The sequence below is a fragment of the Crocuta crocuta genome, unplaced genomic scaffold, assembly GCF_008692635.1.
Source record: "Crocuta crocuta isolate KB4526 unplaced genomic scaffold, BGI_CrCroc_1.0 scaffold222, whole genome shotgun sequence".
Taxonomy (NCBI): Eukaryota; Metazoa; Chordata; class Mammalia; order Carnivora; family Hyaenidae; genus Crocuta; species Crocuta crocuta.
This window is the reverse complement of record NW_027528806.1, coordinates 105,568-121,892: the sequence shown is the minus strand read 5'-3', so window position 1 is coordinate 121,892 and position 16,325 is coordinate 105,568. Positions and strand designations below refer to the sequence as shown.

The following is a 16,325-nucleotide window of genomic DNA, read 5'->3' as shown; positions in this document are numbered from 1 at the left end:
AATTTTTAAGCAAGGTCAGGTGCTGTCTGGAACGCTCTGCCAAATCAAGGTTCCAAGTGATTTGCAAAAGAAATGACCAGATGGGGAGGGCAGGGTGGGGGAGGGTAGGAGCAGACATTGCCATGGCTCATACTGCCTGGTGTGCTGGTCCAGGCTCAAAGAAACTCTCTTAAATAAAGTTTCCTATAAAAATGCTTTCAGGAAGTATTTTATAGACTGAAAAGAAACAAACCAACAAACAAACTCATTTCCTCTGCAATTTCCTCAGCTCTCTTGGAATCTGGTTAGTAGCCACCATCCACTTTATGCTTCCCTGCAATCTCCATGCCAGGGAATTAGACATACTCTTGGTAGTGTTGTCACTGTGTTTCACCAGTAATTTCTCAACTCATCCTGCACCTTATTCCCCACCAGGGCAAACACAGTGGGGAAAGTAAATCTTCACATGGAAAGGGAATCACAATGGCTAACCTAAGGGAGCTATGCTGAATGTTAATCCTGGTCACATATTGTGGTTCTTCCAGAACTAGGCATATTTCTCCTGCTTAATCCACTGACATTTTTCATTTTTTTCCTTTTTTTTTAATGGTTGGTGAATACTAGTCTAGGGATACATTTGTTTTTTATTTCTCTAAGCCACCCTCCCACGCACCCATTCCCAGAGACCACTGCAAGCGAGATCTTGATCAAAGACCACCTCTTTGACCCCAGTTGGGGCTGGAACATCCAGAGTGTCCACAGCCTACTTTTAGAGATAGTTACAGAGGCAAACTGCTCCAAATACATGGATGGATACCAATTGGGAAAACGTCAGTCCCACATCTCAGTTCAAGGACAATTATATTGGCTTCACTCCTCACTAGCTCCCTGGGTGACTGTGGTTTAAAAAAGTAAGATTTGGAAGAAAGAGCCAACATAGCAGAGAAGTGGGGGGGCCCAAAGTTATCTCATCTCTCAAACACAGCAATATTGAGGCCAGAAGACTTGGCATTCTAGGAATCCGGGCTACAGAGTGACAGAAATATCTCCAGGGGGCCACGAGGACAACATGGCAGGCCATACGTGTGTGATTGTGAACTGGAAGAGATAAAGAGGATGGCATAGGAACGGAAGGAAGAGATCCCCTTCTGGGGAGAAGCAAAAGGAAAGGAAAGAGAGCTTGTGGAAATAAAGGATTGTATTTGCACAAGAGAAAAAACCATGGATTGGGGAACAGAATAAAAACAGATAAAGAACCAATTTCTAACTGTGGGGCTTTCTCTGGGCTGGGACCAGCCACCCTAGTTGCACACTTGGAGAGGAAGGGAGCCATTCCCGGGCTCTGTATCTAGTGCAGACGTGCAGTCAGAGAGAGCAATCCTCTCCCTTGACTGTGGTGTTGCCATTTTCCCCCCATCATCAACAAGGTGGGGCTTCAGGGAATAGTCAATGGGTCCATAATGGAGGCAGGACCCACCTACACCAAACCACACCTCTTTGTGCCTGGTAACTGGCAAAATACAAAGATACAAAGAGAATTCTGAAAGCAGCTATGGGCAAATGGGCCTTAACCTACAAAGGTAGACACATAAAGGTAGTAGCAGACCTGTCCACTGAAACTTGGCATGCCAGAAGGGAGTGGCAGGAAATATTCAATGTGCTGGATGGAAAAAACAGGCAGCCAAGAATTCTTTATCCAGCAAGGCTGTCATTCAGATTAGGAGAGATAAAAGCTTTCCCAGACGAATAAAAACCGAAGGAGTTCATGACCACTAATCAGCCCTGCAAGAGATCCTAAAGGGAACTCTGAGTAGAACGCTGCAAAGACTACAAAGGACCAGAGACATCACCACAAGCAATGAAAGAGCACAATGACACTAAATCTGTGTTTTTCAATAATAACTCTAATGTAAATAAAGTAAATGCTCCAATCAAAAGGCATAAGGTATCAGAATGGATAAAAAAGAAACCCCAAGAGCCATCTAAATGCTGTCTATAAAAGACCAATTTCCGACCTGAGGACACCTTCAGATTGAAAGTGAGAGGCTGAAGAACCATCTATCATGCTACTAGAAGTGAAAAGAAAGCTGGAGTAGCCATACTTATATCAGACAAACTAGATTTTAAACTAAAGGCTGTAACAAGAGATGAAGAAGAGCATTATATCATAATTATGGGGTCTATCTATCAAGAAGAGATAACAATTATAAATATTTATTTCCCCAATGTGGCACACCCAAATATATAAATCAATTTATCACAAACATAAGGAATCGTATTGATAGGAGTACAGTAATTGCAGGGGATTTTAATACTCCACTTACAGCAATGGATAGATAATCTAGGCAGAAAATTTATAAAGAAACAATGGCCTTGAATGATACACTGCACCAGATGTACCTTACAGATATTCAGAACAAAAACTTTGCATCCAAAAGCAGCAGAATGTACATTCTTCTCAAGTGCACATGCAACATTCTTCAAGATATATCACATACTGGGTCACAAAACAGCACTCAATAAATATAAAAGAATTGAGATCATTCCATGAATATTTTCAGATCACAATACTATGAAATTGGAAATCAAAACCACAAGAAAAAGTTTGGAAACCCTCCAAATGCATGGAGGTTAAAAAACATTCTACTAAAGAATTAATGGGTCAACCAAGAAATTAAAGACGGAATTAAAAAAATACATGAAAGCAAAAAAAATGAAAACATGATGGTTCAAACCCTTTGGGATGCAGCAAAGGCAGTCCTAAGAGGAATATACATTGCAATCCAGGCCTATCTCAAGAAACAAACAAACAAAAAATCCCAAATAAAAAACAACATAACAGCACACCTAAAAGAACTAGAAGCAGAAGAGCAAAGAAACCCCAAAGCCAGGTGAAGAAGAGATATAATAAAGATTAGAGCAGAAATAAACAATACAGAATCCATCCCCCCGACACACACACAATAGAACATATCAATGAATCTAAGAGCTAGTTTTTTTTTATATAAACAAAATTGATAAACACCTAGCCAGATTTGTCAAAAAAGAAAAGAGAAAGAACCCAAATAGGTAAAAATCACTAATGAAAGAGGAGAGATCACAACCAACAACATAGAAATACAAACAATTATCAGAGAATATTATGAGAAATTATATGCCAACAGACTGGCAATCTGGAAGAAATGGACAAATTCCTAGACACCACAGACTAGTAAAACTCAAACAGGAAGAAATAGAAAATTTGAACAGACCCATAACCAGTGAAAAAATTGAATTGGTTATCAAAAATCTCCCAATATATAAGAGTCCTAGGTCAGATGGCTTCTCAGGGGAATTCTACCAGACAGTTAAGGCAGAGTTAATACCTATTCTTCTCAAGCTGTTCCCAAAAATAGAAATGGAAGGAAAGCTTCCAGACTCATTCTGGGAAGCCAGCACTGTCTTGATTCCCAAACCAGAGACCCCACTACAAAGGAGAATTATAGGCCAATATCCTTGACAAACATCGATGCAAAAATTCTCAACAAGATACTAGCAAATCAAATTCAACGCATAGTAAAGGGATTATTCACCATCATCAAGTGGGATTCATTCCTGGGCTTCTGGACTGGTTCAATATTTGGAAACCAATCAATGTGATATATCACATCAATAGAAGAAAGATCATCAATAAATGCCATATTTATTTTCTGCAAATGCAGAAAAAGCATTTGACTAAATACATCATCCTTTCTTAATAAAATCCCTCAAGAACATCAGGATAGAGGGAACATACCTCAACATCATAAAAGCCATCTATGAAAAGCCCACAGCTAATATCATCCTCAAAGGGGAAAAGCTGAGAGCTTTCCCTCTGAGATCAGGAACATGACAGGGATGTCCACTCTCACCACTATTGTTTAACATAGTGTTGGAAGTCCTAGTCTTAGCAATCAGACAACAAAATGAAATAAAAAGCATCCAAATAGGCAAAAGTCAAACTTTCACTTTCTGCAGATGATGTGATACTGTACATAGAAAACCCAAAAGACTCCACCAAAAGGCTGCTAGAGCTAATACATGAATTCGGCAGGATACAAAATCAATATACAGAAATCAGTTGCATTTCTATACACCAATAATGAAGAAACAGAAAGAGAAATCAAGAAATTGATCCCATTTGCAATCACTTCAAAAACCATAAAATACCTAGGAATAAACCTAATCGAAGATGTAAAAGATCTGTGTGCTGAAAACTATAGAAACTTATGAAAGAAGTTGAAGAAGTCACAAAGAAATGGGAAAATATTCCATGTTCATGGATTGGAAGAACAAATATTTTTAAAATGTCAATACTACCCAAAGCAATCTATACATTCAAAGCAATCCCAGTCAAAACTGCATCGGCATTCTTCAAGCTTGAATAAACAATCCTAAAATTTGTATGGAACCACAAAAGACCCCAAATAGCTAAAGTAATGTTGAAAAAGAAAAGCAAAGTGGGAGGCATCACAATCCTGGACATTAGCCTCTACTACAAAGCTGTAATCATCCAGGCAGTATGGTATTAGCACAAAAGCAGACACATAGACCAATGGAGCAGAATAAAGAACCCAGAATTGGACCCACAAATGCATGGCCAACTAATCTTCAACAAAGCAGGAAAGAGTGTACGATGGAAAAAAGATGGTCTCTTTAGCAAATGGTGCTGGGACAACCAGACAGCAACATGCAGAAGAATGAAACTGGACCGCTTGCTTACATCATACACAAAAATAAATTTAAAATGGATAAAAGACCTAAATGTGAGACAGGAAACCATCAAAATCCTATGGGAGAAAACAGGCAACAACCTCTTTGATCTCAGCCACAGCAAGTTCTTACTTGACATATTTTTCGAGGCAAGGGAAATGANAGTGAAGAAATGGCCAAAAGACATGAATAAACACCTTTGCAAAGAAGACATCCAGACGGTCAACAGACACGTGAAAAGATGCTCAACATCACTCACCATCAGGGAAATACAAATCAAAACCACACTGAAATACCACCTCACACCAGTCAGAGTGGCTAAAATTAGCAAGTCAGGCAACAACAGATGTTGGCAAGGATGTGGAGAAACGGGGACGCTCTTGCACTGTTGATGGGAATGCAAACTGGTGCAGCCATTCTGGAAAACAGTGTGGAGGTTCCTCAAAAAATTAAAAATAGAACTACCATATTACCCAGCAATAGCACTACTAGGAATTTATCCAAAGGATACAGAAGTGCTGATTCATAGGGGCACATGTACCCCAAAGCTTATAGCAGTGCTATCAACAATAGCCAAATTATGGAAAGAGCCCAAATGTCCAACAACTGATAAATGGATAAAGAAAATGTGGTTTATGTATACAATGGAATACTACTTGGCAATGAGAAAGAATGAAATCTTGCCATTTGCAACAACGTGGATGGAACTGGAGGGTATTATGTTATGTGAAATAAGCCAGTCAGAGAAAAATGGGTGATGGGCACTGAGGAGGGCACTTGTTGGGATGACCACTGGGCGTTGTATGTAAGTGATGAATCACGGGAATCTACCCCTAAAACCAAGAGCGCACTGTATACACTGTATGTTAGCCAACTTGACAATAAATTATATATTTTTTAAAACCCTCAAAAAATAAAAACACAAGATTTGGAACTGAAGAGCAGATTTGTAGGAAGTCAGCAGCTCCCATACCTTGTCCATGACCAGCTGCCTTGCTTTTGAATCCTCAAAGTTCACCTCCCTCATTTTCATGCTCTCTCATCCCCCCATTATCTTAGTCAAATATACCTTCCCACAATGCTATGTCCCACGGTGGTCTAATCTCCACAAAATCTCCCTTCTTCCTCATTTTTGTTCTGCACCAATGCTGATGCTGTCCAGACCATGTTTTCTGAAAGCTTCCCTTCATCACTGCCTTCCATTAAGCCAAGTGTCTTCTACACAGGACAACAGTTGGAAAAAAGTCTGTAAACTTAGGCCTCACAGCTTGCTTTTCTAAGAAACAAGACCTAATCTCCCTGGATGGAAAATGAGGGCCACAGTCCCATGGTGTAGGCTGATCCCACTACTCACAGTGGAAAGGATAAGCCATAGGAAGGGAGGCTGTGTGGCCCCTGAGAGTTAAAAATAACAGATCTCAGCTCCCAATGCACCATTTCCATTGTCTATTCACTGGTAGACCCACTGTATACTCACCATCTGCACATTCTGTCCCATCTAGCCCCTGAACCAATCTTGAAGGCCAGGGATTTCAGTTCTACTGCTTCGTGGGACTTGCTTCCTAAAACCTGGCGATCCTCTGAGTGAAGTCCCCAACCTAGCCTGCCTCATCTGCCACTATGCTCCAATGTTCTATTCAGAATTTTGACTCCATTCCCCTGACTCTAGAAATGGACCTAGCATGCTAGGCAGTAGTCTTAGGACCTACCTAGCTATGGCAAGCTCAATTCCTGATGGATAAGTGGTGCCCAATTCAAGATCTGGATTTCTTTAAAGATGACCACACATAAGATATGCCCAAATCACAAGTATTTTCTTCAATGAATTATTGCAAAGTGAATATGCCCATGTTATAACCAGGTCAACAAATAGAACACTAATAGCACCTCAGAAGTTCCCCTGGTGTCTCCTCCCAATCTCTACCCACTCAACAGAAACCATTCCTCTGACTTCTAACACCACAGATGACCTTTACCTACTTTTGGACTTTATAGAATTGGAATCATACAACATGCATTTCTTGAGTGTGTGTGTCTGTCTGGCTTCTTTAATTTCTTTAATTCCACATTACTGAATGACTTATCTTTTTAGAAAATGTACAGAATTCTAAAATTCCTGTCATTTTACAAAATTCATTTTCACTTCATTTCATTTATCTTCACTCATGTCATGTTGAGTGAAAGACCATAAATAAATTTATTTATTCATTCTCCTCTTGATGGACATTTGAGTTGTTCCAGGGTTTGGAAAACTGTTGGTTTGGTTAAGACTGATCAAGACTCAGATGGTAGGGCAAATACCATGTGATCTGTCTTATATATGAAATCTAAAAAAAAAAAAATCTATCTATATCTATAAAACTAAGCTCATAGATGTAAAGAACATATTGGTGGTTGGCAGAGGTGGGAAAGAGTGGGGGTGGGAAAAATGGGTGAATTATTTTTTTTGGTTGGTTGGTTGGTTTAAATACATTGAATAAAAGACATAAGAAATTAAAAAATAAAGTTTGATGAAGCTCCTGGTTTCAAATGGATATATTTACATTATTTACCAAAAAGGGACAAAATAGAAAAAGCCTACAATTTTGCAGAATATAAATTTGATGGAACAATGAAAAGAATAGTAAATAAGAACAAATTACCTGATGAGTTTTGTTGTATAAAATGTGTTTCAAGTAAGTTATTCTGAATGGAGACACAAACACAGGATTGATTACAATTATTGCCCTTAAATATTTACATTTTTCAATAAGGAAAAAATTAGAACAAGAACTATCATCCACTTGCTGTACTTTCCTGGGCTTACTAGTGAAGATTATTTTCACAGTGAAAAATGTTGTACAGATACGCATCAACTGCAAGTCTCAACACTTTTGAGTTTATTAACTATAAGAAGAAACTTTGAATAAGAATATAGGAAATTAAAAAAAAAAAACAAGACTCAGATGGTCAGGAAGCCCTGAGCACCTCAAATTCTTTTGCTCTCCCCTCCAGCTTGAGTCTCCCATCGTAAATGGTTAGGACACCGCTGCCACATCTCCTGACTATGAATGCAAATCAAATTTCAAATGTTTCTCTTGTCCTAAAAATGTAAAAAGATTTACTTCTTGGGAACAAATGTTACATGCATTGATCCATTGTTTTTAGCATTAGGAGCTGCATTAGCTGCTTCCTTTGGGATCTGCCTGGTTTGGGTTCTCTGTCTGCCAGGTCTCATTACCTGCTATTCTACCCGGGTTAGATATGTCTGAGGCTGAAATAATAGGGAGCGAACCCCATAGGTATCTTTTGGTTTCCAGGAGCCTGGCTTGTCTTTCCAATATAGAATGGCAACATTTAGTTTGGAAAACAGAAGACATAGTCTGTTCAGGGTCGGGAGAACAGCAAGGGGCAGAGATTAAGGCTCAAGATTAAGACCTTTATATAAACTTTGCCCAAAGTCAATGGTCAGTGACTGCTTGTAGAATGAATAAGTGAATCTAAGATATGGAAAGACACTCTGCACACAAGAGGCAGGGTCCTATGTTAGTGTTATCAGACAGCAGATGTGGAGCCAGCATAGCCTTCTGTCTTTGAGAGAGGAGGGGAGAGGCCAGAACATGGAAAGAGGTCTCTTTGACGCAGACACGGGAAGCTGGAGAAGTGGTGCTTGGGAACCCTGGTCTGAGGGTGGGAAATGAAGGCTCTGGCTCTCCCTGAGCTGCATGCAAACATGTGCCCACATGTTTACCTGTCCAGAGCCCAGACAATGTATTTATACATTTGCTTGCGAACTTTCATAGCAGGACCCTTGCTCATGTGACCATCCATTATTATTATTTTGCATCACTGTGATTATCAAGCACACATTTTACTGCTTCTCAAACAGTTTTCCACTTTATTCCCTATTGTGAGATATCCATTGGTGGGAAACTAGTTTCCACAAGGGAACTAGTGTTACATAAAATGACCATCACGTGAGCGCCCAGCAGTTTAGTCAGAACATCACGGCTGTGTTAGAAACAACAGAGACCGATATAAAATGCCCCCCTCTGATTACAGACACCCTCCCTACCTCCTCCCCCAGCACACCCAGAGGTGCCACCCAGAGGAGAACTTGGTGAAGAATGTGCTCCGTGAAGATGCATCCAGCAAGATGGGTGTGCTGTGCCTTGAGAGGCAGATGGTCTGCAGAGGCTGTGTTTGTCCAAGCTGGAGCGGACTGTGGATTGGTATCACAAAAGGGGCTTCAATAGAAAGCTCTTCTGGCTCCTGACACCTATAAACTGCCACTTGTCCTGTATGAGCCTTTGCCCTGGAGTCCCTTTAATAAAGCAGAGCACTGGTGACGCCTGGGTGGCTCAATCAGTTGAGCATCCGATTTCAGCTCAGGTCACGATCTCAGGATTTGGGAGTTTGAGCCCAGCATTGAGCTCTCGGCTGTCAGCGAAAGGAGCCCAGTTGGGATCCTCTGTCTCCTTCTCTTTCTCTGTCCCTCGCTCTCTTTTTCTCAAAAATAAATAAACATTAAAAAAAATAAGCAGAGCCCTGAACGCATCCCCATGGCTGGAGGCATCGCTCACACCTCTTCCACTAGCCGGCCACAGCATCCCAGCAGCCTCTCTGACTTGAGGGAGGCTTGTCTTAGTGCAGCCTGCTTGGCTTGAAGGCAAGAATAGCATGTGTGTGAGTTGTAATCTTCCTCAACAAAGGTATGCTTCGGACAGATGGTGGAAAACAGACGTTGGTCTTATTTTCAGAGTAGTTGTTTCCTTTGAGATCATTAATCAACTAATAACATTTTCAAAAACACCACAAACTGTAGACTGTGTTTTACATAGTTGTTCCATAGAAATCTGTGGTTTTCAATCCAGGACTCACATTAGGACAATGTAAGAAACTTTTTTTTAAAGTTTATTTATTTTGAGAGAGAGAATATGAGCAAGGGAACTGTAGGGAGAGAAAGGGAGAGAGAAAAATTGCAAGCAGGCTTCACACTGTCAGGGCAGAGCCCAATGCGGGGCTTGAACCCACCAATGGGGAGATCATGACCTGAGCCAAATCCACGAGTGGGACACTTAACCACTGAGCCACTCAGGCACCCCTGAAACTTCTTTAAAGTTCATGCGGAGATGACTGGTTTGTAAGTTCTGGGTTTTCCTGATTGGACTCCTCTCATTCTCAGAGAGTAGGAGAGCAGGAAAGCGAATACTCTCTTTTCCTTTTGCATTCTTGATATTAGTCAGGCTTACTCTCTGCACACAACCAAAGACTTCACACTTCTCATCTGCGTATTGCTCAGTAATTTTAGTAACTCTGTCTGTTTTCTCATCTGGCTCACGACCTCACTGAGCAAAATATGCTCAGCCTTGTCTGAGGTGCACATGTGTACAGATGCACTAATAACAACCTAAATCAACCCCTCTAATCTCATCCCACCCCCAGAAAATGTAAACAATCACTCTTGCATATTCCCAATATCCCCTTCTGTCCTGTAGGAAATCCTTTGGTGGAATGGGTGTTGCCACAGCCAAGTGAGAGAGAAGAGGAGCTTGAGTTACACTAGGGGAGAGGGTAGTTTGGGTGGGACGTATAAAGCAATAAGTGATTGTTAATTAATTAATTCATTCATTAATTAATTAATTTTTAAGGCTCATGAGGATAGCTAGATCTGCGTGAGCATTCATTTATTCATTCATTAAATACTGATCTTCCTCACTTCTGGGCCGGGGCCATGCTAATCTTCTCTGTGTCATTCCAATTTTAGTATATGTGCTGCCGAAGTGAGCACCCCCTCACTTTTTTTGGACCACTGTTCAAATATCACCTTATCAGCAAGGCTTTCATTGACAAGACTTTAAATTACAATCCATCTCCAGCACTTCTCCAAATTCTTCATTCCCTGGTTCCACTTAATTGTTTTTCCATGGCTCTTACCATCATATGACCTATGATATTTTTTCCTTAGCTATTTGTTGATGGTGTGTCTCCATCCATTAATGTGTAAACTCTATGAGAGAAGAAATTATGCAGGATGGTGCCTAGGACAGTGGCCTATACCCCAATCATCTGAGAGTGTCTAGTTTTTTTTGAAAAACATACTTGTAATACCTTACTGAAATAGTGTCTGCCCCTTTCAGACATGATTATTATGTCTCCCCTAAAAGCATAGTTTACCAGAAACCAGCTCACCCATGGTGTTGGAATCCATCCATTTCTCTTCCTTCCATAGTATTTAAGAATAGGAATTTTGGAGCCAGATCATCTGGATTGGAATCCTGTTTCTGCCACTTATGAGACGTGTGTTCACAGCCATCTTACTTAACTTCTTTGTGCCTTGGTTTCCTCTTCTGTAAAGTGGGAATAATACTAGGACCAACTTCATAAAGCTGCTATGAAGATCAGATGAGTCACCCTTGGCAATGAGCTTAAAACAGTGCCATCCTATAATGAGGACTAGCTGAAATAGAGGTATTTCCGTATGGCTGGTGGCTTTTCCTTCCTAACTGTCTCCTACCCAAGAACTTTCCACCACAGAAAGAGGGAAGTAGAATGTTTTCTTCTCCATGATAAGTGTTGCATTTAGAACTGAGGTAGTATGGGTATAAGCAGACTGGATTATAATCCTCAAACATTTGCTCTCTTGCAGTCACAAGATTGCATATTGTCATTGATTGTCATTGAACACAATCCTACATTCTGTGGGAGGGACACACATCCCATTTCAATGCCATGTGGAAAGCTTTGGCCAATGGAATGTGAATGGTTGTGATTGCTTTTGCTATGTGCCAACAGAAGCCTTAAACAATTGCATGGTTTGGCTTAGGCTTTCTTGTTCTTGTTCTCTACATGCCCTCAGGACGTCCCAGATAGTGGCTACTCCCTTAGTCTGGGTTCTAGAAGGAGAAGACAGGTGGAGCCTGGATAAGCCCAGCAGAGTCCAGCCCATCCTAGCAAAGCCACCCACAGCGTATCCTCTGTCTTTATGTAAATGAGCAAAAGGCAAATGTTGTAAGCCACTGGGACAGCACTGCTTGTTATCATTGCAAGATTGACTAATACAGGGCAGGACAGTAGGAGGAGAATGTATTTTGCAAGACTGTTCAAACAAGATTATTTTTTCACAGAGGGATCTTTGTGTGTGTTATATATGTGTGTGAATGTGCTATTCCCCCACCCACACACAAAACAATTTTACTTTGCTATAAAAAAATCACTATTATATTGCTAACAACCTTGTCTATTTTATATACGTATATATAAAATATACATACATGTACGTGTATATGTATACATATGTATATATATATATTTTTTTTTTTTTTTGAGAGAGAGAAGGTGCAAGTGAGTGAGGGACAGAGAGATAGAGAGAGTGAATGAATCCCATGCAGGCTTCATACTGTCAGCCCAGAGCCCAAAGTGGGGCTCAAGTTCACCTGAAGCAGGACTCAAACTCATGAACCATGAGATCATGACCTGAGCCAAAGGCAGATGCTTGACCTACTGAGCCACCCAGGTGCCCCTATTATATATATTTTAATTTCTAGAAAACTGGGCTTGGTAAGAACAGAAATTAAAGCTAAAATAAAAAAGAAATTATTAGCCCAGCGGCATTGGCTTCCTGGCTCCCTGCTTATTTGTCTCAGGAGGAAATGGATAGCAGAAATTCTAGAATTTTTGATATGAAAGGAAAAAGGACTTGAAAAAATTCTGACCCAACCTCTCACTTTTATATATGGGGAAGCTGAAGCCTGGAAAGATGAAGTGTATGGCCAAGTGCCTGACGGGAGAATCTTAAAGCATTGCCTGTAGGCTGTGTGCACATGTAAGAAGGTTAACATGCCTAAGAAGAAATTCTGAAGAAAGTCTAAAAGCAGTTTTCCTCTTCATTTCCTTTTTCCTACCATCTCAGAATCCTGGAAGACCATTGACAGGAATGATAAAAACTTCTGCTGTCCATCAGAAATTTGATTCTCCTTTTCTTTCTGCGCACATAGTTAAAGATCATCTCACTGACTCCCTTGTAATTAGACAAAATCAGGTGATTGAGTTGTGGCATCTGAAAGTGAGCAGAAAAGATATACTTCTAATCTGGTCCTGGTATTTAAAACTTTTCACACATTCTCACTTGCTAATTCATTCTCTCTCTTTCTCTCACCCATCACCACTAGAGGAAGATGAAATTAAGAATTTGAAGGTCTTAAGAGCCAAGCATAGACAATAGATGGAAGAATACTGCATCCCCTGTTGATGCCCAATGAACTATGGCTTGGGTGACAAGTAAACCCTTGGTTATTAAGCTTCCAAGATACAAAGAGGCTGGGTATTGTAGTGGCTGAGCCTGACTAGTCTAGGGAGAGTCAGTGAAGCTTAGTTGTTTTTTTTTTTTAATGTTTTATTTATTTCTAGGAGAGAGAGAGAGAGAGAGAGCGTGAGCAGGGGAGGGTCAGAGAGAGAGGGAGTCACAGACTGAAACAGGCTCCAGGCTCTGAGCTGGCAGTCAGCACAGAGCCCGACACGGGGCTCGAACCCACGAACCGCGAGATCATGACCTAAGCGAAAGTTGGACGCTTAACCGACTAAGCCATCCAGGCGCCCCAGTGAAGCTTAGTTTAGAGGGCAGCTACTATATTTAACCAAGCAGAAGGTCTACAAATAAGTGGGAAATCTCTGACATTTGGCCTACTGTTGTTCCAACATGAATACTGTCATCTAAGTCTCAGAGTGACCTGTCTTGCTTCCTCTACATTTTAGCTCCCTCACACTGTCACATTTCTATGTTCACAAGTGTTCAACAGCACTTGTTGGATGACTGACTGAATAATTTATAAGTCCATATATAATACACAATTTAATTCACAGAGCCACAGAAAGAGCACTTGACCTTAAGCTCTGCAACAAGTTTTTACCATTAATCAAGAAGCCCTCCCTATTACTGAGAGATATGAGACCCTACTGATTCTTGCAGTGAAGCTGTTCGTGTGTATTAATTTAAACTCAAAGACAGATGGGTAACAGAGCTAACAACAATGTGGTTGCTTTATAAGTGAGCTTTGAAGATTAAGGTATTTCTTGCTGATGCATAGGAGCACATGTACCCCAATGTTCATAGCAGCACTCTCCACAATAGCTAAAACATGGAAAGTGTTCATCAATGGACGAATGGNGGAGAGAGGCAAACCATGAGAGACTCTTGAATGCTGAGAAACAAACTGAGGACTGATGGATGTGGGGGGGGGGGGAGATGGGCATGGAGGAGGGCACTTGTGGGGATGAGCACTGGGTGTTATATGGAAACCAATTTGACAATAAACTATTTGTAAAAAACTATTTGTAAAAAAAAAAAGAAGAAGAAGAAGATTAATGCATTTCTGTAACCCAAAGTAAAACAGCTGCACTTAGAAAATGATGCTAAAATGTGCTTAACATCTTAAAAAGCAAGTGCTATTGTCAATTATAAACGGACTTCTCCGTATATTTCTTAATAAGTTTACCATACCATTAGCACAACAAACAGTAGGTCTAGCTCTCAATTGGTTGCTAGGCTTCCTGTACCAATGTATTTGCTCACAGAAGTAGAGTGGGCCAATGCAAATATCTGCACACCTGGTCACCATGACCCTGGCCTGGCAGGACCTGATAAGTCATTGCTGACTCACTGCTTTACAATAATAACATCACCTCCTGGCACAATATATAATTGATGGTGTGTCTTCCAGACAACCCTCTGTGAGACCACCAAAGGAAAAAAAAAAAGATTAGGAAGTCAGTATTCAAAAGGTTAGTCAATTTCTCATTTTCTTTGTAATACTCTTCTTGGAAGATTATCTACAAATGACTTTCATCCTTGGCCCGGCAGACATCTTATTGTTGCATTCCCATGCTTCTCAACTCACCTTCAGAGACAGAAATTAATTTTAATATTACCACAAGAGCAATGTGATTTGAAAGGGAAGTTTGCTGCTTTGTTGACACTCAAAGTTCTATTAATTGTCAATTTGTTTACAAGTCAAAATATAAATGGCTTGGGATGTTTTCCATGAGTTTGCCTAAGCAGAGGGGCTGATATGCACCTGGATTTCTGGAATGCATTTCTGAATGTCTTTGACTGCCTAAAAGACCCCATTATAACCCAGCCTTTTCTTTAAAGCTCTGTGCATGTGCCAAACACACGGAGCCCAAGTGGGCCCACTGAGTCAGTATGGGAGGAACAGCAGAAAACATTCACTTTAATATTCTATGCAGTTTAGAAGAGGGATTTCCTGCTTATCAGAAGTCTTCTGAGCACACAGGAACACTTGAATGCCTACAGAATGAAAGATGAATAAACCAGGTGTGACAGCCTCCAACAGGCAGCCTCTGTTCTCACTCCCCACTCAACTGGAGCCCACATATTGTTCTACATCACTTCATATATTCACAAGAGCAAAGATTTTATGGGTAGACAGGTAGCACAGTTCACAGCAATCAGTTGGCAAAATTCCTCATTTGGCATCTCTGTGTTTCCCTCCAAAGTTCCTCTCCTGTCAACTGCCATCTCTTACCCTTTTAATCTTCATTCCACACCTCTCTAAAAATGCCCTCTATAATCCCAAGCAATTCTGCTCTCAGTCTTTGCTCTCCTGTCTCACTGACTCAAAATGCCAGGTTGATTTCTCAAGAAATTAGATCTAGTGTTCCTCAAAGTATACCTCCATAGAGGTCTTAGCCTTCCCACCATGTGGCTTATAAAAGTCATCACCCCCAGAAAATCCTCTCTTTCTATGCAGGAATATGGCTGCCAGTTAAATGTGATTTCTCCATAGCGTTTCAGGAGCAGTGAGGATTGGCACATGGCCACCCAACCGAAAGTTCATCTGCCTCCTTTTTTAAAAAGCTTTTATTTATTTATTTACTTTTAAGAAAGAGACAGAGAGAGCGAGTAGGAGAGGGGCAGAGAGAGAGAGAGGGAGAATCTCAAGCAGGCTCTGCACTGTTGGTGTGGAGTCCAACTTGGTGCTTGAACCGTGAGTTCATGACCTAGGCCAAAACCAAGAGTCAGATGCTTAACCACCTGAGGCACCCAGGCACTCCAAATGTAGATACACTTTGAATTGAAAAATATACATCTAGAAATTTGTTTCAAATGAACAGAGATGTGCAAAACCAATTCTGTACAAAAAAATTTCCCCCAGTGCTCTTTATAAGAAGAGAATATTGAAAGAAGTCTAAATATCAAATGATAAAGGGCTATTTAACTAGATCATGGTATAGACATAAAATAAAATATTATTTAATCTTTAAAATAATGTATAAAAAACTTAATGATGTAGAAACTTGTGAAAAGGACAAAGAAAACTTGGTATGAAAAGTAAATATCTTTGACCTCAATTCTAGTATCTGCAACTATATATAGTTTATGTGCACAGAAGAAAGATGAGAGATAATTATACACCAATATATTAGTGGTAGCTACCTCTGGAGGATGATTTGAAAATAAAAAATGATAATTTTTGTAATAAAATAAAATATTACTAAAATACTTAAATAAAATAAAAAATTATTACCTTTGTAATTAAGGGGGGAATACCAATATAATTGTTTAAAACCACAAAAACAATCTCCTAACAAAAACCTGTCCTTTCATAGTGTAAATA

General features: G+C 40.2%; 1 protein-coding gene and 1 pseudogene across 2 annotated transcripts in view; both read right to left on the bottom strand.

Annotated features, from left to right (window-relative positions):
• The window catches only part of PRLR (prolactin receptor), a 46,051-nt gene that overhangs the window by 18,544 nt on the left and 11,182 nt on the right, over positions 1–16,325 (bottom strand). The gene's annotated exons all lie outside the window — the stretch shown is intronic.
• Positions 10,389–10,480, bottom strand: LOC144224740 (U6 spliceosomal RNA; annotated as a pseudogene).